Source organism: Cibotium barometz, chromosome 8 (genome assembly GCF_041138505.1).
Source record: "Cibotium barometz isolate CiBa-2024 chromosome 8, ASM4113850v1, whole genome shotgun sequence".
Taxonomy (NCBI): domain Eukaryota; kingdom Viridiplantae; phylum Streptophyta; class Polypodiopsida; order Cyatheales; family Cibotiaceae; genus Cibotium; species Cibotium barometz.
This window is the reverse complement of record NC_141053.1, coordinates 44,196,441-44,206,510: the sequence shown is the minus strand read 5'-3', so window position 1 is coordinate 44,206,510 and position 10,070 is coordinate 44,196,441. Positions and strand designations below refer to the sequence as shown.

The 10,070-nt window shown below is 40.3% G+C and overlaps 1 non-coding gene across 1 annotated transcript; it reads right to left on the bottom strand.

Annotated features, from left to right (window-relative positions):
* Positions 1–354: 354 nt before the first annotated feature.
* On the bottom strand, positions 355–477 carry LOC147636309 (U5 spliceosomal RNA). The gene has a single exon (XR_015266574.1). It is a non-coding gene; the product is annotated as a U5 spliceosomal RNA (small nuclear RNA).
* Positions 478–10,070: the final 9,593 nt, after the last annotated feature.

Below are 10,070 nucleotides of genomic sequence, written 5' to 3'. Positions count from 1 at the left end.
GCTGCCCATCCTTTCTCACAACAACCACATCGATGCTGTCTCAACCACGGCTTGTGCAGGCCTTCGTGCAATGAGGGCGTTGTCACGAAAGTGGACATACAAACCAGTGTGCTCATGTTGTGGCGGCCTGGTGGGCATCCAATCCAGGTCCATGGAGGTCCCCCATGTCCTTGACGACGGCCCGAACTAACCACCCATGGCGATGGCGCAGAACCTGCACAGTCAGGAGGACGAGAGCGACGGAAACAAACGAACAGAGCGTTACCTCTCACCTGCGAGAGCCGAGCGAGCGAGCGAGCGGAAGACACAGACGGAGACCTTGTTGTTGTTTTGGACGTACGTTTGGGGAGGAGCTCCTCTCCCTGGAGAGAGCAGCCCGCTGCAAAAATTGGGATATGGTGCTTGTGTTGGGCCGAGCACACGGTATTCTTTAGTAAAAGGCGAAAGAATAGTTCGCTTTGTGCTCAACCCGCACCTTCCGTGAGAGGAAGGGGAACCAACCAGGAGCCTTTATACCCTCCACGGGGACCTCCCTCTTGCGCTGGGGAACCAATGTGGGATAAGTGGTGCAAGGATGGTTGAGTAGACGCTTTTGTAGATCTTGGGAGCCATTTATTACTATAAAGCCTTTTTTGTTTTAGTAGTTTGCTAACACATCTGATTTAGAGAGAAGAACTCAAGGCCATGCATCGGCCCTAACATTAACTCAACCTTGAATTTCCAAGTTTGAAGTTTGAGCATGGGCTCATATGAGAGGCCTTCTATGCAAGAAGCTTGGCATGATGCGAATGCAAGGATGGTTAAGTAGCCTATCTTACTAGAACCAGTTATATAGAGTTAAGAAGTTAGACAATTTTGTGGATATCGGGATTCTCGCCAAGCCATTATAAAGCCTTTTTGTTTTAGTTTGCTAACTCAACTGGTAGGGAGAACTCAACCACGCATCAGCTTCAGCCTTCAATTGCTCTCCTCTTATATACTATCTTCTTCGATGAAGCTTCTCTCGGAATGCCTCTTGTTTGTGAATCGAGCCTCCTTCGGTTGCTCTCCTCTTATATATCATCTTAGCTTGGGAAATAAAAGGGTTTCTCTTCGAATTGAGGTTTCAGTTTAGTGTCCTTAATATTTTCTCTCTTCCTTCTAATAATTACTCTTGTACAAGAGTTGCCAGCAAATTATAGTTACGTAAATAAACCCTAAACCTTCGTCATTACAATTACAATCATAGTAAAGGCTACTGCTCACATATGCATAAGGGTTGTTTGGGAACTCACCATTAGTCCGCATAGAATGTGGCTAACCACAACGAGCTGATCTATCGCTTCCCTCGGCATTGTCATGCCACTAAGGGCTCAATCACCCCAACAGTAGAGACCGAGCAGAGCTATATAGAGATTTACTCCACCTTGCCTACTATGCCTCCTTATATGAATCTAATAAAAAGTTATGGGAAGCTGTGAGAAGCTCATTCATTACGTCTCCCTCTTATTCATATGCTCGGACTTTAAGTGCTTACATAAGTAGGCCACATATGCCTCCGTACGTATATGTGCCTCGTCATGCATCTCGTAAAGTAGAGCAGGTGCATCACTAGCCTACTTGGCAGTATTACATGTGCCTCCTTACACACATGAGCCTCGTCACGCACCTCGTAAAGCAGAGAAAGTGCATCCCTAGCCTACTTGTTGGCGCAGTATTACATGAGCGAATAGGACGAATAATGTTCCTTTTTATGAAAAGTGCCACCAATGCATGTTCCTATGCATCCTTGCCATCCCACCTCGCTTGTTCCACATTGAGAGGTGCGGAGACACATGCCACAATTACATTTGAACTAGTATCACCATTTGAATTACCTGTAATATCCTATGCTAGCGAGGTAGGGCATTCCTTGATGCTTGTAACAACATTCGAAAGCCCATTGGCAAATCAATACATGATACATCATTCGAAAGCCCTTTGGAAAATCCATACATGCTGATGAAGTTGATGATAAGCTCAAGATGCAATGTCAATGATGACCATGTAACATTTATGACACATGCACACAATGGTTACACACTAACCTAAAATTGAACAAAGCCAATTCAAACTGACAATCCCCTAGGATGTCATGGAAACTTACAACATGCGAATGGGCCCCAAAACATGCCTACCAACGCTGGAACAATGAAGCATATTCAAGATAATAGTCATTGAGTTTACTCAACTGGCCCATTGAAAATTGGGGGGGAACATCAATCACCCATTACATGGTACATTTTTGTTATTTTCAAGTTGTTATAATCTATATGTATTTATAATATGTATTTATATACACTCATGCAATTTCTTGTTTCCAACATATTATTTACGCCCATGGATCACATTACTTAGAAAAGTATAGTTCCCTCGACATGTGGAGCACCCAAGGGATGGAGAAGTCACATTATAGGGCAAAGAGAATCTATTTCAAGAACACTCGTCTCACAGTGGAGGGTGACATGAACAAATAACCTCATTGAAATGTTGATTTGGTTTTTTCGATACACAATGTGGAGTACCCAAGGGATTGGTTTTTTCGATACACACTTCTTGTAAAAGAAATCCTAGACTATCGTGTGCAAAGGCTTACCTTGGGAGCTTTACGAGAAGCTACAAAAGCTTTTTTGGTGACCTTTTTTGAGGATGCAAACCTCTGTGCTATCCACACGAAGAGGGTTACTATAATGACGAAGGATCTTAAATCAGCTAGACTTTTGCATTGCCAAGACTTGTAATCAACAGTGCTACTATGTAAGAATTTATCTTTATCAATAGAAAGCTCAACTTTTTTTGTCTTGTCTCATTTTAAGGTTATATAGTCATGGATTTTTGTTTGGAACACATTTTGAAATATGTAAGTTTGAAATATATTTTATTAATGTACCATGTGTAAAATTGAACTAGACTGCACCAATTTTCTCACAGTAAGTTATAAAACACATAAGTGTAATTTTTTGTAAATTCTTCTAAAGAGTTTATAGATTTATAAAAATTATATATTCAATTGAATTACAAAATTGAATTCTGAATTTGTAACAAAACTTTTTAGAAAAAATAGAATTTTTTTTCAAAGAATCCAAAACATTTTTTTAACCCTATGTAGGTCTTACAAGCTTGCATTTTGTACTTCCTCAAATTGAGTAGTAGGTGTTCTCGAACGTCTACTATGCTCCATTCTTTGCTAGCGTTAAAGGTTAATGGTGCCATTGGGTAGTTTGATCGGTAGTTCTATGGGTGAATTTGCACCCTCAGATGACTGCAATGGTATCCACTCCCCCTTTTTCTTCATCCATCGCTTGTAAAAGAATCAGATGTATAAATTTGAGCGTGCTTTCAAGTATTGAAGTGTGATACTTAAAATCACAACTCTGCAAGAATATACATCTCCCTTATGCACCCCTTCCACTATATCCCATACATTTCCAAATAAACCATTCATATGCTTAGATTGCAATTTCTTGCAAATGAACATTGCTGGAGTGGCTTGTGGCAAGAGCTTAAAAACCACGTGCATAAAAAGGTGAATGCGAGCATACCAACTAAGACCTACTGAACAAATGAACATTGCTGGAGTGGCTTGTGGCAAGAGCTTAAAAACCACGTGCATAAAAAGGTAAATGCGAGCATACCAACTAAGACCTACTGAACAAAAGGGCTTTGTAAATTTTAAAGAGGATTGGATATCAATAATCATCTTTTGTTTGAAGGCATCTACACTTCATTTGTGTGGGATTCACCACTCATTGCTACCTAATGAGGGAAATAGAAGCTTTTCAAGTCTTCCATAGTCTTTAGGCCTAGAGGGAACTATGTAAGAGTGTGTGAAAAAGAATATTCTACTGCCAAGAAGTGTCCTAGGGTTCTTGTTGGGAAATAAAACCTCACCTATGGTGGAATGGAAAGTATTGAAGGTCCCTGTTATGTTCTTCAATGGTTGTTCCTCTATGTAACTTGATGGGAATATATCTGCATACACAAAACCACAAAAAAAAAGTGAACAACAAGGGTATAAGAGTGATCTACACTTCATTTGTGTGGGATTCACCACTCATTTTGTTTGAAGGCATCTACACTTCATTTGTGTGGGATTCGCCACTCATTACTACCTAATGAGGGAAATGGAAGCTTTTCAAGTCTTCCATAGTCTTTAGGCCTAGAGGGAACTATGTAAGAGTGTGTGAAAAAGAATATTCTACTCCTAAGAAGTGTCCTAGAGTTCTTGTTGGGAAATAAAACCTCACCTATGGTGGAATGGAAAGTATTAAAGGTCCCTGCTATGTTCTTCAATGGTTGTTCCTCTATGTAGCTTGATGGGAATATATCTGCATACACAAACCTCACCTATGGTGGAATGGAAAGTATTGAAGTTCCCTATTATGTTCTTCAATGGTTGTTCCTCTATGTAACTTGATGGGAATATATATGCATACACAAAACCACAAAAAAAAGTGAACAATAAGGGTATAAGAAAATGATTTCAATAGAACCACATTAGTAATAAAATACTTAAAATTACAAGGAAACTTGGTTTTTGCTATTTGCGAAGGAAGATGAATGTTTGAAGCCATGTAGATATGTTGAACCACTATCACCATGCCTTCATTTTGAGTTTTCTTGAAAGCTAGGAATCTTCCCTTCCAATGATGTTCCAAATCACCACAAGTTTTGACTCTATGTGGCCCTCTTGAGCTTGGCTGTAAAAGTAAACCCAATCATTAACCCTGAATCTCTCTCCAACCCACATACCTTACTCATTCCTAGATTTGTTAAGAACATACTTAGAGATGGAATCACTAGGTCTCCTATTTGATGTTTCAATGACTGAAAACTTGCTTACAAGAGTATAAAGTGAGTTAAGTGGGATTAGAGGAGGAATAGGGAGGTTAGAAGGCTACTAGAGGATTAGACAAGAGCTTAGAGAGCCATTAAACCTTGCAGCAAGATTTACAAGTGGTTAGAGAGGGATTAAAGAGGTTATAGCAAGATTAGGAGAGATATGGAAGCTTGCAAGAGGATTAGAAACTTGTTGCAAGATTAAGGAGAGATTAAATACACATAAGAGGATTAAAGAGAGATTATAAGCTTACAGCAAAGATTAGAAAGAGATTAGAAGGTTGCAAGCAAGATTAGAGAGGTTATAGCAAGATTAGTAGAGATATGGAAGCTTGTAAGAGGGTTTGAAACTTGCTGCAAGATTAAGGAGAGATTAAAGACACACTAGAGGATTAAGGACACCCAAGAGGATTGAAGAGAGATTACAAGCTTAGAGAAAAGATTAGAAAGACATTAGAAGGTTGTAGACAAGATTAGAGAGGGATTAGAGAGCTCTAGGACTAATGGTTTACATGTGTAATTAGTTTAAGAGCATAAAAAGGGGCTAGAAAGCTTGGAGAATCCTTTTTTCACTATAGAATAATATGGAAGCACTTTTTTGGGGATAAAATCAAATTTTTGGAGGGAAACAAATTTTTTTAAATTTTTAGGGTTACTTTTTGGCTGTGCAGGTCTAGTGAGGTCCAAGGGAGGTGAAGTGACACTAGTGGAGCTACTAGATAAAAAAGGTGATGTGATTGGGGTAACTAGGGGGACAAGCCTAAAGTATATCAATAAATATCCCTACTTTAGGTCCTAAAGCTAGTGGATAGAATGTGCACTCCCCCCCTCCCATTGGTCCAAACTTGATTAAAATGTCATTAAAATTAATCCTAAAGGGTCATTTTTGTATTCCATATTTCCCCTAATGAAGTGAAGTGACATGATAAGGGAAAAAGTGCCTTGGTCCATTATTCGCTTATACCCACACATCACTACTATATAAATAGCTACAAATGCCCCCTGTAAGTGATGATGTGAGCGTGTAGAGGGATCATGTGGCTAATCAAATCCCGAAATGGAAATAAGCCCAAAGCTTTACAAAAAGCTTTAAACTTCTCTCGCGTGAGAGAGTCTTCATAAAAATATGTTTGTAATGTTATCGTGTGTAGAGACATAAGGCGGGTTAATCTCTCATGCAACATGAGTCTCTCCCCAACATTGTTATATGTAGAGACGTAAGCTAGGCTAATCTCTCTTACAACATTAGCCTCTCCCTCACCTAATGATTATGCACTTCAATGTGCTAGAGACTGAGCTTAACACCCATCTGTACACTAGCATAATAACTTACAGTATTCTCTTTATAGTACCAGAGCTCCAATTTATATGAGAGCTATGGAGGCAAGAAAGAGGCTAGCAAGGAAGCAGTACGCAAGTAATGGTATTTCCATCTCTTTCCCTCTTTGATTTTGGAGCAACACCTTCGGTAGGTATGAGAGCTATAGGCAAATGGAAAGTCGTTGTCTCAAATTGAGGGGGGTGGTCAAAAAGCGAGCCAAGAGCAGCGAGCACAAAGCAATGAGTAGAGCTCATGTTCTTGTGAAAGTGAGCAGGTAGTAGGGGCATGGTATGATGTTAAGCGAGCATGAAATGTTAAAGAGAAGAGTGGAACCACAATGCAATTCTGTAGCAATCAAACAAAGAAGACATGAAATGTTCTAAAATGACCATTGCAATAATTTTTTTTTCGAACCAATGGTGCAGATACGAAAAATCACTATTAAACCCATATTGCTTGGCTCGCTAAAAAGATGTTGAATCTATAGTATTCACAATGTTGGAGAGCCATTAGCAAACAAAAGACAATAGATAGGAAAATTTATAAAATAACCAAAACATTTCCAAAACAATAACTAATAAACTCGTACTACGGTTCAGCTTGTATGACATGACCCCCATACATATTTCAACTAAAGTGGGTTGCAGGTTCCTAAAGCTATTGAGGATGACTTCTAATAGACTTAGTTAGCATGTCTTTTACAATTCTCTCAGAAATACAAACTTGATGAATATGCATATTGTTGTTCACATCATGTCCAAGAATCATTAAGAACACAAAGTATATGTGCTTGCATGCAAGATATGGTCTTTTCTTGGCCACTCTATCTCTGAACTCCACACATGAACACATTGGATTCTTCTGAATAGTGATCTCTATCAGAGGTGTGTCTTGGCTCCCATTGGTCAATGGATTAATACTAAATGTTTCCTTTACCCCTTCTATATGTATATGGCTGCCTACAACTTCTGCATGCATATCTAAGGCCGCAGTGATTTGACCAAATGCAGCCTTTGAAATTCCTCGTCGATATGGAAATTGTTTCACCTCCTTGTTTATCTCGCTAGTGCCTTTTGCAAGCTCCTTTTCTAGAAAAAACTCAAGAGGAATACCAATGTCATATCCTGCTCTAATAAGCTTGCAGGCTTCTTTCACTTGTAACTTGGTACCTTTAGCAATGGGCCAAACACAAGGGACATCCTCTGGTGGATGTAATATTGTCTTTGTAATTTTCCAAGTGTGCCTAACATCTGTATTACAAAAATAGCAGTACTTCTCCTTTTTCCAGGAGGATAGTTGACAATCACTCCAAAAACAAGGACTGACATCACCCCCTCGCAACCTTCAGCTACACTTTTTCCCCGATGCCCAGTGGTTGCACTTAACTCGATTCATTGTTGGTATCCTCCGCAAGGCCCACTTTGTATCATGCACATCACTTTCAAGGCTCTCTAAAACTTTGCATTGCTCATCGACCTCTATTGTAGGCTCTAACCTCTCTCTTGTCACATAGTTAAACTCAGGCCTATGGCTAGAGTTGCCAAAGTTTTCTTCTGTCGAGTCGTGTAGTGGCCTTTTGGCTCGAATAGTTTTATTCTCACCCTTGAATTTTACCCTATTTGAAAACATAGGGGTCCCCGCCACTGCATCATCTACTGCTCGTGAGGTAGCTATTGGGGATGGACTTGCTTTCTGTCGAGAAAGAGCTCTCTCAACCAAAAGCTCCAATGTAGGCCCACAACCTGTGTATTTTCCTTCCAAGAAAGCCAGTTGTCTGGCACATTGGAAGTAAGCATTGATTAGATCTGTCACACAAGCATCATAAAGACTAATCTTTTGCCTATACCCCTCCCCTGCCAACCAGCTTGCATGCTTGGTCTCTGACATATTTGTCCTTGGGACAAGAGCATTGACAATAGGATCTCCATCCTACAAGAGAGTGGTAGAAATTGATTAAAAACAATGCAGTGCACATAAGTAGGAGGCACACAATAATACAATGAATAATCTCTTACAAACATTACCTTTAAAATGAAATGACCCCATCGACTAACCCTATAGTGCCACCAACTCAACCAGCTAAGAAGCTTAGGGATGTTTCTATCAGCTGCCTTGCCAGTTGCCCACCATGCTTGTATCTTGCGAAATTGCTGAAGGGCACTTTCTTTGTTTGGGGCAGTCCTCCACTTCTCACACATCTCCCTGTGCTTTTCTTGATGTGGGCTATAGATGTACCTCTGCGTGTGGACACGAAGGTTGTCTTCCCAATGCCATAAACATGACCTTTCCCTTTCAATCATCTCCTTTCCGTCATTGAAGACACGTCTCACTGCATTCCAGTTAGCGCCAGCCTCATCCGCCATAAACCCAAAAAAATTTGCTACCTTTCCTGTGTGCTCCACCATTACCAAATTCATATTTTCCCAAAACATGACTTGAGCATCCTCATCCTCTTCTCTAAATTCACAAGTTGCTATTGTCAATAGCTCACCAATCCTGCATGCCACAAATGGAAACAGAGTTATATTAAAGACACAAATTAAGCAATGCTCTCTACCGCTTGTAACTTACATGTGGTCATAAACATGTGCTCCCATTGTATGCCATCATCCACTCGATGCACATGATCAAAGCAGACCCATGCTTGATTAAGATCCCCATTACCATCCTTGTCCATTCGCCGAACAATCAGTAGTAGTGGTGGCTTGCAATGGAAATCGAGAACCATGGAAGAACTCAAAATGGCATGTTCTTTTTAGATTAAGAATGGCTTCATATCCTTCACCCAGAGGCCGTGTTGTTTTTCGTGTTTGCATTACCATCTGCTTCACCCTGCATTCATAAAGCATACTTAGTGTATTAAAGATGATAATTGCATACTATTCTTTGCTAAATTGCACTTCCTACGTACTTTTTGACATTTATCAAACTTTGCAACTCTTGCGACATCTCCTGTAGCTCCCTCTCTGTCATGAATTCTCCCTGTGCCTTGTCATCATTAGTGAATGCTCTTAGAACCACCTCCCTTGCCACAATCATTTGTACCTTTCTGGGCCCAGCGTTGTGGTCGATGCCCACTGCACGTGCTACAAAGGCCTTGATATTTCGTATCGATGCTCGGCACATTCCCTTGGAAACCATGTGTGTATGTTTGCCATAATGAATAAATAGTCTGCTGTGCATTGATTCTTTTGGCATAAAATAATAGACACAAGCAGGACATTCTTTAAGACACATTGGCACATGCTTGCACAAAAAACACTCAAGGTTCCCGAAGCTCCCAATTGCTAAATTCCCATATTTTGGAGATTTTATCAGCTGCCCATTTCAATGGAGTTTGTTTGGTTGATTCATACGTGTCCTAAAGGAGCAGTGCTCATTCATGCACTGGACGGTTCCCCCGCAGAAGCTCTTCCTAAGAACAAAAGTTTTATTGGCCCTAGTTTGCGTTTGTGGCTTTGTCCAAATGTTGCCCTCGTATTTTTGCTCCATCCCTTCCATACCTTTCCCACCTTCAGGCTCATATGTACTGAACTCTGGGTACACCTTGGGAAGCTCTTTTACCTTGCCTTTGTAATCACAATCATGGATTAAAGTGTGCAAGACATCAGTAGGAGGTAACATGCGGATTATTTGAAAGCAAGAGACCGCAGTATCAAACTGAACATCTTCCTCTTCCAAATGTTGAAAGCACTTTTCCACAGGAGAGACCTCTATCTCCTCTTGCAATGACCCATGTGCTTGGACATTGATTTCTTCTATCTCTTCAGTGTCCAAGTCACTGCAAAGCACAATGCTCTCTAATTCAATGCACAATGCAAAACAAAAAATGTCAAAGTCAAAGTTAATGCCACTTACATTGGAGTACTCTTTCGAGAACCGGGAGGAAATA